At 38.7% G+C, this 16,281-nt stretch overlaps 1 long non-coding RNA gene across 1 annotated transcript; it reads left to right on the top strand.

Annotated features, from left to right (window-relative positions):
• Window positions 1-11,843: 11,843 nt before the first annotated feature.
• Window positions 11,844-16,021, top strand: LOC132345582 (uncharacterized). The gene is made up of 3 exons (XR_009495036.1): window positions 11,844-12,010; window positions 13,489-13,549; window positions 14,893-16,021. It is a non-coding gene; the product is annotated as an uncharacterized lncRNA (long non-coding RNA).
• Window positions 16,022-16,281: the final 260 nt, after the last annotated feature.

The following is a 16,281-nucleotide window of genomic DNA, read 5'->3' as shown; positions in this document are numbered from 1 at the left end:
TTTTGTTTTTATGGATCGGTTTTACTATCATCACACCTAAGACTAACCCCTACCCCACCTATATATTATTTTCTATCTCCTTTTTATATTTAAAGGCATTGTTCTATAAATGTTCTCAACTCTTTTGAATCAAAAAGTTTTCTTTATTGGATTATTCTCATAACAGCAGAGCATGTTGTTCAAGAGATGAGCCAAAGCCTGAAGAGATTTCCAGATCACTAAGTATGAGGAAAACTTAGAATGATAGAGACGGATCAATAAACAGAGACAAAAGGATAAAGTATCCATCTCAGGAAACATCCACAAACACAACCGGTGGCCAGGGACCAAATGCCTCTTCGGATTTCCTAGCTTACACACATATTTTAAGACATTTAGATGCAACTCTAAGACAGAAAAGGAGTTAAATAAAACTTTGAAAAGATTAACAACACTATTAACTTGATTACAATTGATCTGGTTATGAGAGGAATGGAAAATTTGATGGTTAGTTTTATCTGTCAACTTGACTGGGCTAAGGGATGCCCAGATAGCTGGTAAAACATTATCATAGGTGTGTCCATGAGAGTGTGTCTAGAAAAGCTTAACATTTGAAGAAGTGGATTAAGTAAAGAATATGCCTTCACTAGTGCTGGTGGGCATCATTCAATCCATTAAGGGCTTGAATAGAACAAGAAAGGTGTAAGAAGGGCAAATATGCTTTCTCTTGAGTTGGAATATCCATCTTCTTCTGCCCTAGGACTTTTGTGCTCCTGACTCTCAGGCCTTGGGTTTGGACTGGAACTATACAACTGGCTTCCCTGGGCCTCCAAGGAGCAGATGACAGATCATGGAACTTTTCAGCTTCCTTAATCATTTCAGGCAGTCTCTCCTTCTATGTATCTATATATATCCTACTGGTCCTGTGTCTCTGGAGAACCCTGCCTAATACAAGACCAAATATCAAATAGTTACATGTAAATAAAATAATTTTTAGTTTTGAGCAGAACATCTGAATATGTAATCTCAGATCCTGTATACCCAAGAGTTATTTTACAATTTTACCTTATTTTTTTTATAGAATTTGAGAGTTTGACCAAAAATCTTATAAACTTAAAATTCTAATGTAAAAATAATCAATCAAATCACTAACCAAAAATAAGATACACCATTTAAATGTTCAAAGAGAAGCTTAACAACAATAAGTGAAGAGTCATATGGCACATTAGTGTATATTCTAATCAGAAGTCATAATAGGGCTCAGCAGGTGCTTGGGAAGCCAGAATTTCATTGTAAGTGCATTATACTGAATTTAGAATGCAAATCAAGTTGAATTTGTTGGTTCTCATTTTAACTGAAACTAAATGCGTATCCCAGTGGAAAAATTGCTGACAAAATTTCATATTCCAAACTCCTAAATGTCTTGCTTTTACTTAATTTTAATTACTTTTTAAAAACTTTAATTTTTTGCTGATGTAATCTTGAGTAGAATGCAAAGATGTTTACCTGTATGTCTCATGATGTTCAAAACGAATGATTATGTGTCTCCATTCCCTAGTGTCCAGGCCAACAAGGAACAAGCCTAATTGTATGCTTTCCTTTATCACTTGACTCATTTTCACAGCTTGATGTACCATCAATTTCAAGATTCTTCTAAATTTAGAAAATGAGTTTGACCATAACTTGGCATAGATGAGATTCTTTTCCTTTAGTTTCTAGAAACATGACTACTGAAGCAAATAAAGTGCTATCCTATTTGCTTCTAAAAAGAGAGAGGAAATAAGTGGAAAGTACATTGACTGTTTTACTTCCTCAAAAATATACTCTCTTGGGGTAATCATTGTGCCGTCTGCTAATGAGTTTGAGAGTATAATCTGACATTGATGTTCTTTACGCATCATTTAATTGTTTCATGTTTAATTGCATTACAACAAAGACAACATCTGTGGCAATGAAGATATAAAGGATATTGTGTAAACTCAGAATGGAGTCACAAAACAGATTTCCCCATGGAAAAAAAATTTCCATGAAGTAGACTAACCATTTTGATTATGTTGAAGACAGAGGAGACCATAAGAAAACAACAACCAATGAATTAGTAAAAAAAAAAAAAAAGAAAAAGAAAAAAAGAGAGAGCTTTTGAGAACCAACAATAGATTATAATTGTTGAAAACATAAATCACTTTTTTTTTTGGTTTTAAAGTAGAAGGTTTAAGTTTTATCCCCTGTCTTCCATCAAAGGTTACATATACTATTAATGAAGTATCACAAAATTTTCAGATAATAAAATGCACTATAATAAGATTATCAATATATTGATATTCATTTTTGGTGGGTACAGTGACTTAATTTCTCCTCTATGAAATGAAGAATTCATTTTTAGCTGACCTAATTCTAAGGTTACTATATGCATTTTCACTCTGTGGAAATACTTTTTTTTTTAATAGACAGAAATGAAATATCTGGTATGTGGTAGAGAGATAGGGCTTCCCAGGTGGTGGTAGTGGTAAAGAACCTGCCTGCCAATGCGGGAGACTTAAGAGATGCAGGTTCATTCCTTGGGTTGGGAAGATTCCTGGAGAAGGGAATGGAAACCCACTCCAGCATTCTTGCCTGAAGAATCCCATGGACAGAGAAGCCTGGCAGGCTACAACCCATGGGGTTGGAAAACATTGGACACAACTGAAGTGACTTAGCACACATGCACTAGAGAGATAATGTACATTTAATAAAAAGAAAAAAAAAATCAATTGTGTTAGAGACTGGAATGGTGTGTGCAATGAATGCACTAGGCCAAGATACTGAATTTGAAAACAAGCATGAAATCCTGAAAGTAAATTTTTAATTTAATTTAGTATTTTTTAAAAAGATCAGATCAGATCAGATCAGTCGTTCAGTCGTGTCCGACTCTTTGCGACCCCATGAATCTCAGCACGCCAGGCCTCCCTGTCCATCACCAACTCCCAGAGTTCACTCAGACTCATGTCCATCGAGTCAGTTGATGCCATCCAGCCATCTCATCCTCTGTCGTCCCCTTCTCCTCTTGCCCCCAATCCCTCCCAGCATCAGAGTCTTTTCCAGTGAGTCAACTCTTCGCATGAGGTGGCCAAAGTATTGGAGTTTCAGCGTCAGCATCATTCCTTCCAAAGAAATCCCAGGGCTGATCTCCTTCAGAATGGACTGGTTGCATCTCCTTGCAGTCCAAGGGACTCTCAAGAGTCTTCTCCAACACCACAGTTCAAAAGCAGCAACTCTTTGGCGCTCAGCCTCCTTCACAGTCCAGCTCTCACATCCATACATGACCACAGGAAAAACCATAGCCTTGACTAGACGAACCTTTGTTGGCAAAGTAATGTCTCTGCTTTGGAATATGCTATCTAGGTTGGTCATAACTTTCCTTCCAAGGAGTAAGCGTCTTTTAATTTCATGGCTGCAGTCACCATCTGTAGTGATTTTGGAGCCCAGCAAAATAAAGTCTGACACTGTTTCCACCGTTTCCCCATCTATTTTCCATGAAGTGATGGGATCAGATACCATGATGTTGGTTTTCTGAATGTTGAGCTTTAAGCCAACTTTTTCACTCTCCACTTTCACCTTCATCAAGAGGCTTTTGAGTTCCTCTTCACTTTCTGCCATAAGGGTGGTGTCATCTGCATATCTGAGGTTATTGATATTTCTCCCGGCAATCTTGATTCCAGCTTGTGTTTCTTCCAGTCCAGCATTTCTCATGATGTACTCTGCATATAAATTAAATAAACATGGTGACAATATACAGCCTTGACGTACTCCTTTTCCTATTTGGAACCAGTCTGTTGTTCCATGTCCAGTTCTAACTGTTGCTTCCTAACCTGCATACAAATTTCTCAAGAGGAGGTCAGGTGGTCTGGTATTCCCATCTCTTTCAGAATTTTCCACAGTTTATTGTGATCCACACAGTCAGTAAGCAGCATTATAAAAATTATTCTTAAATGGCCACAAGGAAAAGATTCAAGGGTAAAAGGTGTGATTAAATCAATGTCTCTTAGACAAAGTTGCTATATATATGGGCCTAGAAATTATGATCTCATATAAACACACTTTCAACAGTGGCTCCTCTAAGTTATTAGCATATTTTTATTATCTAAATTTCTACAATACTGAGAAGTCAATTTATTTTGAAGTATTTCCTGTAGTGCAAAGGAACACTAAATTTTTGATTTTAGGGAAAGTTAAAACATGCAGTAAGTCTTACAATTTTGCCATCTCTTTGAGTAAATAACTGACCAAGGAAGTCAAAAAATTACATTATTGGCCTGCCACACTGATAGGTTAAGCAAATACATATTTCTGCCTGTATGAAGTTTATGAGTTAGAGCAGAAGACAGATATGAAACCAGATTTAACATCTGCTGAGCATATAGTGCTGTTGGATGTAGAAGTAACCTGTTCAAGGCACTTGTGAGAATTCTTTGAAAATGACATTTGAGACTTGAGTAATGGGAAGGAGTAATAACTAGGAAAGGAGAAATAGGGGGAGGAAACAGGGGCTCAGGCAAAAGGAAGAGTGAGGCAAAGATCTTAAGAAATGAAGAATATGAAACAAGTCGAGCATGGTTGCTGCATAGATGCAGGCAGAGAGTGGAAAGAAAGGAAATAAGAAGGTGGAAGTTCACCGCCTCTCATTACAGTATACTATGTGAAAATCATGAAGCTTAAAACATTGCATGAGTCCCTCAGAATGATCCCAGAATGTGTCACATCAATAGATGTCTATCCACAATCACATCCTCTTTTTCTGTGGCTTTCTTCTTCTGGAAAGCTACCTCTTCAATTTCCCCGCCATAGTTTCAGCTAAGCTGTGCCATAGCTCTGGGTGATGAGACGTCTGGAAAGATGCCCCAGGGGAGGGCATCACTTCTAAATAAAAGCTAAAGGCTTATTAGGATAAATCATTTTTACCCTGTTTGTCTTTCCCTACTTCTGTTGTCTGGAAGGTAGATATGTGATCTGGAGATGCAGCAACCATATGATGACATAAGAATCAATCCTTGCATCTTAAGGATAGTGATGGGATAGATGGAACCTGAGATGAGGGAGAAGAGGATGAACCTTATTTTGCAGTTGATGTCACTGGCAGCCCCTAGTATCATGCACTAGGTAGACTGTGCGGCCACATGAGGATTCCTTGCCTTCAATCCCTTATAGATGCCATTGAGCCCCTTTATCAGAACTAAGCTGATATTCCCATATCCATTTAAGCCATCAGAGTTGAGTGTTTAGAGAACTCTTACCAATCACATTTCTAACTTCCAACAATGTTGAAAAAATGAAAAGTGAAAGTGAAGTTGCTCAGTCGTGTCTGACTCTGTGACCCCATGAACTGTAGCCTACCAGGCTTCTCCATCCATGGGATTTTCCAGGCAAGAGTACCAGAGTGGTTTGCCATTTCCTTCTCCAGGGGATCTTCCCAACCCAGGGATCAAACCCAGATGTCCTGCATTGCAGGCAGACGCTTTACCCTCTGAACCAGTTATCTTTCACCTATTAGGGGTCAAATATCTATGTTGACAGCCTGTATATTACTTGAGAAAAAATATTTTTGATAGTATACTCTTTCTATGTGAACATATAATTACTGTTGGAGTACTACTTTCTCCTCAGGCAGTGTTCTTGTAAACAGTCAAATTCCTCAGAGAGTCTATCCCTATTGCTTTCAAGCAAAATTAGTTTATCATTTTCAGGGCTCCTAAGGAACCCTAGATATTGACCCTTTTACATTCTCTTATAGTTCTTCTATCTCCATCTTTGCTATCAGCTTTTGAGTTGGACTTTTAAAATATTTATTTTCTCTCCGTATTGCCTGCAATATTAGCCTAGAATATTCACACTAGTAGTAATATTTGTTATTCTCTAAGCTACATTCTCTAGGCTTCCCTTGTGGCTCATTCAGTAAAGAATCTTTGCTGCATTGCTGGACATCTGAGTTCCATCCCTTGGTTGGGAAGATCCTCTGGAATAGGAGGCATGGCAAAGCACTCCAGTGTTCTTTCCTGGAGAATCCCCATGGACAGAGGAGTCTGGCAGGCTGTAGTCCATGGTGTTGCAAGGAGTCGGACATGGCCTGAGGAACTAAGCACATTCAAGCTACATTTAAATTTTATTTAATGAGCACTCATATACAGTCCATGGGGTCGCAAGAGTTGGACACGACTTAGCGACTAAACCACCACCACCACCACCATATAGTGATTACCATATTCCAGACACTATTTTAATATTTTACAGGCATCATATGATTTAATGAATTTAATACTCATAACTACCCATTGAGGTAGGCACTATTACCATCCTTGTTTTATAGATGAGGAAACTGTAGCCTACAGGATTGATATAATCTCAAGGTCACAGATCTAGTAAGTTATGGAGCTTGGATTAAAACCCAGATAACAATGTTTGTGTTTGAAATAGAATCTCAGAATCAAATTTCAGATCAAAGGAACCTTAGAAATAATCTAGTCTTCTTTTATGTACAAGGAAATGTTGTGTATGATATGCAGAAATGTAGTGATATAAGGTAACTTATCTAGTGTTAACTGTTGTAAGAGCTGAGACTCTGGTCCAGATCTCCAGATTTACAGCTTAATGCTGCTTAATTGGGCTCCTAAAATTGATTTTGTATCAAAATTACTTTGGAAACTGTTGTGATAATCCAGATTCTAGAGCCCACTCTCTAAAGATTCTGGTTTGAAATATAGACCTTTAAAAATAATCCCAAGATAATTTAGCTGTAAGACAGGTTTGGAAATTTTGAGTCTGCTGTACATGTGTATCTATCTATGTTTGGTCAAGAAAATAGGACCACCACAACTATCATGGGAAAAAGGTATGTAATATAGGCATTAAGGTTTGGATGAATTACGGAGAAGCTGGGGTAAAAAAGGCCTGAAAAAGACAGAATCAGAAAAATTCTCTGTAATTAATGTAATTAATGACTTTGGTGAGAAGCACTGGAGTGTGTAGAGCGCTGGAGTGTGTGGGGAAATCTGAGAAGCTGCATAACTATAACACAAGAGCAGCTGAGGAGTACTGTAAAGTCTCTATGTCTGGGTGCCACAGTCTTCCATGGATAGTGGCTTTTGTTTCACTGCTCTTGTCCAAATCACACAAGTTCCTCTCCCTGGAAACTCTAACCCAAAGTCATAAACAAAAGCTAGAAGATTCTGAGGGTCTAGTTGGCTGTTTAGAAGGGAGATGTGGTGCCAAGTGACCAACAGATTCCCTGCCTTTATGATCTTCAGCTCCTGTGTTCACATCCTTGTATGATCCCTTCACCTAAGAGTGGGCAGGATCTGCGACTTGTTTCTACAAAATGTGATAAAGGTAATGGGATGTATGTGATTATATTTGTGTGATTACATAAGCTTGTAGTACCTCTCTTGCTGGAGTCTCTACATCATTGTCTTTGAAGAAGCCAGTTACTATGAATTCCACAACTACAAGAAAATGAATGTTACTAACAACTACATGAGTGGGCAGGTGGCTTTTTCCCTAACTGAGACTGAGACAAGAGCCTGCCCTAGCATTTTGGTTGTAACTTCATGTGAGAACTTGAAGCAGTGAATCAAGCTAAATTGCGAGATAACAAATGTGTATTTTAAGAGTTGTAATTTATTACAGAGAACTAGATAACTAGTATGATATATGGTCTGGTACAACAATACCTACTATTGGATGCTGATATTACTAAAACCTGAAGTGTGTGTCATTAGCTTTAGGAACAAGTGGTGAGTGGTTAGGGATTTTCATTGGACATGGAAAAATGGGGAGCTGTTTTAGTTAGTGGCAACATTTTTGGTAAAACTCTACCACACTCTAACTTAGAAGAAAGTATATAGAGTGAATCATCTCGTAACTTTATTTTAACTGTTGCAGAGACAAAATGATGAAAATGGGAGCTGGTTGCAACCAACTGTATTTGACAAGGCAATTAAGAAAGAAATAAGCTCGGGAGAAACAAAGTGTTTTTAAACAGAATTTGGAACTAATCTAAATAATTCAGAAATTGCAGTATTGTAAATGGCACCACTTCTCAACAAATCCAGAGTGGTGCCATTATGGCATAGCTTCAGTTTAAAGACCAAATCCAAGCTGTAACTGATGCAGCCTTTGTTAGGACCTGGGAAGAGTTTAAGAGGATATTTAGTAGATTCTTTCAACTGTTAAAAAGGCTTCCAGAAAACCTTAGGATCAGATCAGATCAGATCAGTCACTCAGTCGTGTCCGACTATTTGCGACCCCATGAATCGCAGCACACCAGGCCTCTCTGTCCATCACCAACTCCCGGAGTTCACCGAGACTCACGTCCATCGAGTCAGTGATGCCATCCAGCCATCTCATCCTCTGTCGTCCCTTTCTCCTTTTGCCCCCAATCCTTCCCAGCATCAAAATCTTTTCCAATGAGTCAACTCTTCACACGAGGTGGCCAAAGTACTGGAGTTTCAGCTTTAGCATCATTCCTTCCAAAGAAATCCCAGGGCTGATCTCCTTCAGAATGGACTGGTTGGATCTCCTTGCAGTCCAAGGGACTCTCAAGAGTCTTCTCCAACACCACACTTCAAAAGCATCAGTTCTTCGGCGCTCAGCCTTCTTCACAGTCCAACTCTCACATTATGCCATACATGTGGCCATACATGACCACAGGAAAAACCATAGCCTTGACTAGACGAACCTTTGTTGGCAAAGTAATGTCTCTGCTTTTGAATATGCTATCTAGGTTGGTCATAACTTTCCTTCCAAGGAGTAAGCATCGTTTAATTTCATGGCTGCAGTCACCATCTGTAGTGATTTTGGAGCCCAGCAAAATAAAATCTGACACTGTTTCCACTGTTTCCCCATCTATTTCCCATGAAGTGATGGGACCGGATGCCATGATGTTCGTTTTCTGAATGTTGAGCTTTAAGCCAACTTTTTCACTCTCCTCCTTCACTTTCATCAAGAGGCTTTTGAGTTCCTCTTCACTTTATGCCATAAGGGTGGTGTCATCTGCATATCTGAAGTTATTGAAATTTCTCCCGGCAATCTTGATTCCAGCTTGTGTTTCTTCCAGTCCAGCGTTTCTCATGATGTACTCTGCATATAAGTTAAATAAACACAGTGACAATATACAGGCTTGACGTACTCCTTTTCCTATTTGGAACCAGTCTGTTGTTCCATGTCCAGTTCTAACTGTTGCTTCCTGACCTGAATACAGATTTCTCACGAGGCAGGTCAGGTGGTCTGGTATTCCCATCTCTTTCAGAATTGTCCACAGTTGATTGTAATCCACACAGTCAAAGGCTTTGGCATAGTCAATAAAGCAGAAATAGATGTTTTTCTAGAACTCTCTTGCTTTTTCGATGATCCAGCGGATGTTGGCAATTTGATCTCTGGTTCCTCTGCCTTCTAAAACCAGCTTGAACATCAGGAAGTTCACGGTTCACATATTGCTGAAGCCTGGCTTGGAGAATTTTGAGCATTACTTTACTAGCGTGTGAGATGAGTGCAACTGTGCTGTGGATGTGACTGGTGATAGAAGCAAGGTCCGATGCTGTAAAGAACAATATTGCATAGGAACCTGGAATGTCAGGTCCATAAATCAAGGCAAATTGGAAGTGGTCAAACAAGAGATGGCAAGAGTGAATTTCGACATTCTAGGAATCAGCAAACTGAAATGGACTGGAATGGGTGAATTTAACTCAGATGACCGTTATATCTACTACTGCAGGCCGGAATCCCTCCAAAGAAATGAAGTGGCCATCATGGTCAACAAAAGAGTCCGAAATGCAGTACTTGGATGCAACCTCAAAAACGACAGAATGATCTCAGTTCATTTCCAAGGCAAACCATTCAATATCACAGTAATCCAAGTCTATGCCCCAACCAGTAAGGCTGAAGAAGCTGAAGTTCAATGGTTCTATGAAGACCTACAAGACCTTTTAGAACTAAGAGCCAAAAAAGATGTCCTTTTCATTATAGGGGACTGGAATGCAAAAGTAGGAAGTCAAGAAACACCTGGAGTAACAGGCATATTTGGCCTTGGAATACGGAATGAAGCAGGGCAAAGACTAATAGAGTTTTGCCAAGAAAATGCACTGGTCATAACAAACACCCTCTTCCAACAACACAAGAGAAGACTCTATACATGGACATCACCAAATGGTCAACACCGAAATCAGATTGATTATATTGTTTGCAGCCAAAGATGGAGAAGCTCTATACAGTCAGTAAAAACAAGATGAGGAGCTGACTGTGGCTCAGACCATGAACTCCTTATTGCCAAATTCAGACTTAAATTGAAGAAAGTAGGGAAAACCACTAGACCATTCAGGTATGACCTAAATCAAATCCCTTATGATTATACAGTGGAAGTGAGAAATAGATTTAAGGGCCCAGATCTGATAGATAGAGTGCCTGATGAACTATGGAATGAGGTTGGTGACATTGTACATGAGACAGGGATCAAGACCATCCCCATGGAAAAGAAATGCAAAAAAGCAAAATGGCTGTCTGGGGAGGCCTTACAAATAGCTGTGAAAAGAAGAGAAGCAAAAAGCAAAGGAGAAAAGGAAAGATATAACCTTAGGATATAGTCCTTCAAATGCCTCATGTATCCAAAGTACCCATAATTGAATCTACAGAAAGAAATATGTCAAGAAAAACAAATGTGGGCTAGAACTGGGCACATATAATTGAGTAGAATCAAATATGTGGAGACGTGTTTGAGACACAAGTGGGAGAGCTATATTACCATCCTAAACACAAAGAATCAGAGATGTATTTGACATTGAAAAGAACCTCTTGTTCCCACAGAAAAGCATACATCCCCCTTGTGCTTTTCAGAAGTAAACGTCCAAAATGGTGAAAAAGGAAGCACCTTGCAGAGAGCAGATTTGAAAACTATGGGTAACAATGTGGCGCTATTCCAGACACAATAACTGGAGCCCGGAGAAGGCAATGGCACCCCACTCCAGTACTCTAGCCTGAAAAATCCCATGGACAGAGGAGCCTGGTAGGCTGCAGTCCATGGGTCATGAAGAGTCGGACACGACTGAGCGACTTCACTTTCACTTTTCACTTTCATGCATTGGAGAAGGAAATGGCAACCCACTCCAGTGTTCTTGCCTGGAGAATCCCAGGGACGGGGGTGTCTGGTGGGCTGCCGTCTATGGGGTCGCACAGAGTTGGACATGACTGAAGCGAATTAGTAGCAGCAGCAGGAGCAATGAAGGAATAGGACCCTCCTCAGAGTAAAACAAACTTGCAGCATTTTCCAGCATTATTTAAGAAGTTTTGGAGAGTGGTGATTGCCATGTGCTGGGAAGTCTCTTGCTTTTTGGATGGAAATGTTATCATCTATGTCTTTCACATTGGATATTGGGCATATAGCTTGCTTCTTTAGTTCCTATGTCTCTGGATCAAGAAGAACTGAATTTGGATTCAGCTGTAACCCCGCCCCCCTCCCCTGCCGCCCCAGAAGATGTACAGATATATCTATGATATATATATATCTATGATATGTATATCATATATCTATATCATATCATATGAGATATATATATATATATATATATATATATATATGTACACATATATATCACAGCATTCTGGACTTAATGTCTGATGCCATGAGTGGATGTGACATTTGAGATGTCTTATTTTGGGAGTCATATTTTGCATGAGGTAGGCACATACATAAATTTGAACAAGAAAGTAGAGTGCAGTGGATTATATGGTTTAGCAAATAGTCACTTGTTTTCACCATGTATTCTTCAAAAAAGTGTATTTCCGTGCCCCTTTGTTTTTGGACTGGCGTTATTACTTAATTGGTCAAAGGAATGTGAGGAGAGGTGGCAGTGTGTCAGTTATAGGCCTATACTTTAGAAGGCACCAAGTACTTCTGCTTGTTCCTCAGGAAGCTCCAGAATACTTTAATGGGAAGAACATGGTCCCACGTGGCTATTGTCCCTTCAGCCTTGGTCCCGAATGACTATACATGGAGCAGAGCTACAGGCCTGTGAGTGGAGGAATAAATGTTTGTTGTTGTATGTCACCAACTTTGGGGGTGGTTTATCATCAAAAAACTACCTGACACCAAGCTTAGTTAAATTGTTTTATTACACTTGGCTTATTCAAAATTTCCTGGCCCATGTCCTAATTGAAACACCCAGTCAGTCACTCTAATTCTTAGCAGATACTTAATGCTATATGTGTAGATTCAAATGTATAAAAGAAACCATTATTCTTTAATTCAAAAGTGTACTATACATATTAAGTGCATAAGAGTAAAGGCCTATGATGGATGAGACCAACTCTCAAAGGTTAAAAAAAGTGTATATATGTATGTATGCATGAATATGGAGAGGGAAGTAGGGAGGAAGGGGAGGAGAGAGACTAAATTTGGGCTACCTAAATCTTCACTGTCATTACTGCATCATCAGTGTGTACAAGCCTAGGGGTGGGTAGGGGAGAAAACAAAGGTACAAGGAACTATGAAATAGAAAGTTAGAATGTTATAAGCCAGGGAATCCACCTGTAGTTATACTTGAAGCAATTTAAGTGTCCTCATCTTCATATACCTTGGGATGGATACAAGTACATAGACTGAATTTGCTCTGATTTCTTTTGTTAATGAATGTTGTTAGTGTACTTCCTGAACAAGGGAAAAAAATTCTGCCTCTTCTTGTCATGTTGACAGCTTTTGCTACATAAATAGATAGCTATGTAGGCAGATACCAAAGTGTGAACTTCCCCCATGCATTTTAATTGGATGCTAGACTTGAAGTGTGGGATTGAGCATTTAAATGGTAAGGGTGCCCATCAAAGAAGCCCAGATATTTGCTTTAAGTCAGTAAAGTGGGCACTGCATAGTTAACAGTGGAAATACTTTGCTATATATTAGTAACTAACTAGTAGATCCCAGAAGCAGTCCTAAAGAGGGGTGTTTTTGTTATCAATAGCAAAAACACATCTCTTCAAATTTTTATTTCTATTAAATCTTTCCTAGAACAGACTGCTTTGGGAAACTGAATTTAAGCTTCCTGCATGCCAGGGATAAGCCTTTTGATTACTTTTTCTCTAAAAGTTTTTGTTTTTGGCACTAATGACAAATATTAATTTATCCATGATTAATCCATTGATTGAACAAATATTTACTTAGTGTTTACAAGGTTATAGGTCCTGGAGTCATCAGGTAAAAAACACAGAAATGGCTGCTGTTATCATGAAGCTTTTCTTTATGGAAAAAGCTTCAATAAATCAGTAAAAAGAGACATGTATGTGATGATTATGAATTGCAGTGTATTGTAGAAACCAGGGACTAAGACAGACCAAAGAAGTAGTCCTTAAAAAGATGAAATTTAACCCAAAACCTAAGGTGGGAGAAAGGGGCTGGATGTGCATGTGGAGAGGATTTCAGTATAAAGGGAAGTGTGTGCAAAGGACCTAACATGACATTTCTCATGCTCCATTTTTTTTTTTTTTTTTCTACTTTAGAATTTGCTGCCTATTGAATATTCTTATAGCTCCAGACCTGGACTGCCTACAAGTTAGTCAGGTATTAAAGACGTCAAATTTATCCTGAAGAAAGGATGTCTTTTAAATACACTGAAATCGTATTGTAGCCTTCAAGAAGCTGTATCTTTTCCTTGTTGCAAGAAGTATTTCTATATTTCTTATTGCATAAGGAAAGGAATCCCTTAGGGCCAAGAACATCAATGCCCACAGTAAACGTCTAACCTGTCTCAACAGGACATAGAGACAATTGCTTGGCCTTTTTACTCTTTCATTTCTTCCTGTGCTTCTCTTTGTTGACTGCTATCTGCCATTCCCTTAAATTGTGCTAACTAATCCAAAGACTGCTAAGTCGCTTCAGTCGTGTCCAAATCTGTGCGACCCCAGAGACGGCAGCCCACCAGACACCCCCGTCCCTGGGATTCTCCAGGCAAGAACACTGGAGTGGGTTGCCATTTCCTTCTCCAGTGCATGAAAGTGAAAAGTGAAAGTGAAGTTGCTCAGTCATGTTCGACTCTTCACGACCCCATGGACTGCAGCCTACCAGGCTCCTCCGTCCATGGGATTTTCCAGGCAAGAGTACTGGAGTGGGGTGCCATCGCCTTCTCAGAATCCAAAGACTAGTCTTTCTGAAAACAATTTAAACAATGTAAATATTTTCCTTTGTATTCTTGGGATACTCCCAGTCCCCTCCCTAATGGGCAACTTTTTTTTTTTTTTTTCTTTTTTCCCTTTGAAACAATTGACTCTCCGTTTCTTTTATTGTCAATTTATTTTATAATCATTCTGTGTTCCTCCCACTCCAGAGAGAAATATTCTTAAAGTACAGGGAAAAAGAGGACCTCTTGAGGTTTCTATAGAAGTTATCAATTTTCAGTTTCCAATTGATGATGGCTTAGATTTGTGATGAGTATATAACTATAAAGTTTTAGATTGGGGCTCATGTATTATGTGCATGAAATAAAGGATTATTTTCTGTTTATTTCTAATAATTCTCTAAACCACATGCTAAGTGATTAGAAAAAAAAAAAAATATATATATATATATATTGCATTTGTTCACTGTCACTAACTTTCCAGAATAGAATAAGCTTAAAAATAATTAATGTGTAGGCAAACCAGTAGGAATGATGAGAGAAGCTGTAAAGTAGGTTAGAAGAAAATCTCTAACGACTCTGTCATTTGAGCACATTCTGAACTTCATTGGTTTTGAAAAAACTCTTTTTGGATTGAGAGAAAAATATTTTATTCAAGTATGATTGACTTAAAGTAATAGTTTCAGGTATACATTATAGTGACTTAATATTTTTATATATTATGAAAGAGAAAATGTATTAAAATGATGTCAACTGCCAACTAGTTTCTTTTTCTCTGTCTTTGGTCTAGTTGCAGGAAAACTGGGACCATGCCAAATAAGGATGCATCCTTAGAAGAAAGTTTGTAAGTCAAAAGACCTGACTCTAAAATTTTTTAAAGAAGTATCGTGAAAATGCAGATCAAGTAATATCCTAGTATTGAAGAAATGGAACTGCATAATTATGAAAAGTAGAGAAGATAAAACTTTTAGAAATATATGTCTCCACTTGAGAGAATCTTAGGAAGGCTGTGGTTACACTATTAAAGAGAGAATTAGAAATTAGATGACAAGTTCTATGTGAATTTAGTTATGGGGTATATTACAGAGTCAGCAAGTCCGTCTGTCAGTAGAAATTATGAAATGAATGCATGGCTATACAAATGAAAATAAGAATATCTAATGTGAAGAAAGCTGAGTGCCGAAGAATTGATGTTTTTGAACTGTGGTGTTGGAGAAGACTCTTGAGAGTCCCTTGGACTGCAAGGAGATCCAACCAGTCCATTCTAAAGGAGATCAGTCCTGAGTGTTCTTTGGAAGGACTGATGCTAAAGCTGAAACTCCAATACTTTGACCACCTTATGCAAAGAGTTGACTCACTGGAAAAGACTCTGATGCTGGGAGGGATTGGGGGCAGGAGGAGAAGGGGACAGCAGAGGATGAGATGGCTGGATGGCATCACCGACTCGATGGACATGAGTCTGAGTGAACTCCGGGAGTTGGTGATGGACAGGGAGGCCTGGCGTGCGGCAATTCATGGGGTTGCAAAGAGTCGGACACGACTGAGCGACTGAACTGAACTGAACTGAATGGTAGCTATAGTAGTGGACCAAGAATAGAAAGAATGAGTTCATACCTTCTCTTGATTGTATTACCAAATAACCATTAACTGGAATATATAAATGAACCCTAATGGTCATTGAAACCCGATTTTTACCTGTAAGCAATTGCTTCCTCTGGAAAATATAACTGATCCAGAATAACTTGACTTTAGTGCCTTTTTGTTCCCACTTGTAATGCCCTGGCGATGACCCTCCTTTATCAGTCATTAAGCTCTTATATTCAGGAATTTTCAGTGAAGGGAGAACTCTTCATTGCATTTTCATCCTGCTTCATGTTATGGTACAGATAGTCTTGTTTTATAAATGTTTATCAAAATTGTCAGTTACTAGAGATTGAAACTGGCATTTCTATTCTTTACTCTTCAGTGACTCACAGCAACTTATCCTTTGACTCATCCATATATTTAAATCTTTTCACACATTAAAAAATGTTCTAGAAATAAAATGTAGGTTATTTCTGTTCTTTCCAAAATTAGTCCGAGAAGTAGGTACAATAAAGCTACTTGTGCTGTATCAGCACTCTCCAGATGGAGAAAGGAAAATCAAGTGCCCCATCCACATGCCCTCCTTCCTGTCCCC

Source organism: Bos taurus, chromosome 6, assembly GCF_002263795.3.
Source record: "Bos taurus isolate L1 Dominette 01449 registration number 42190680 breed Hereford chromosome 6, ARS-UCD2.0, whole genome shotgun sequence".
NCBI classification, from domain to species: domain Eukaryota; kingdom Metazoa; phylum Chordata; class Mammalia; order Artiodactyla; family Bovidae; genus Bos; species Bos taurus.
The sequence above is the reverse complement of the archived record's forward strand: the minus strand, read 5'-3'. Positions and strand labels throughout refer to the sequence as shown.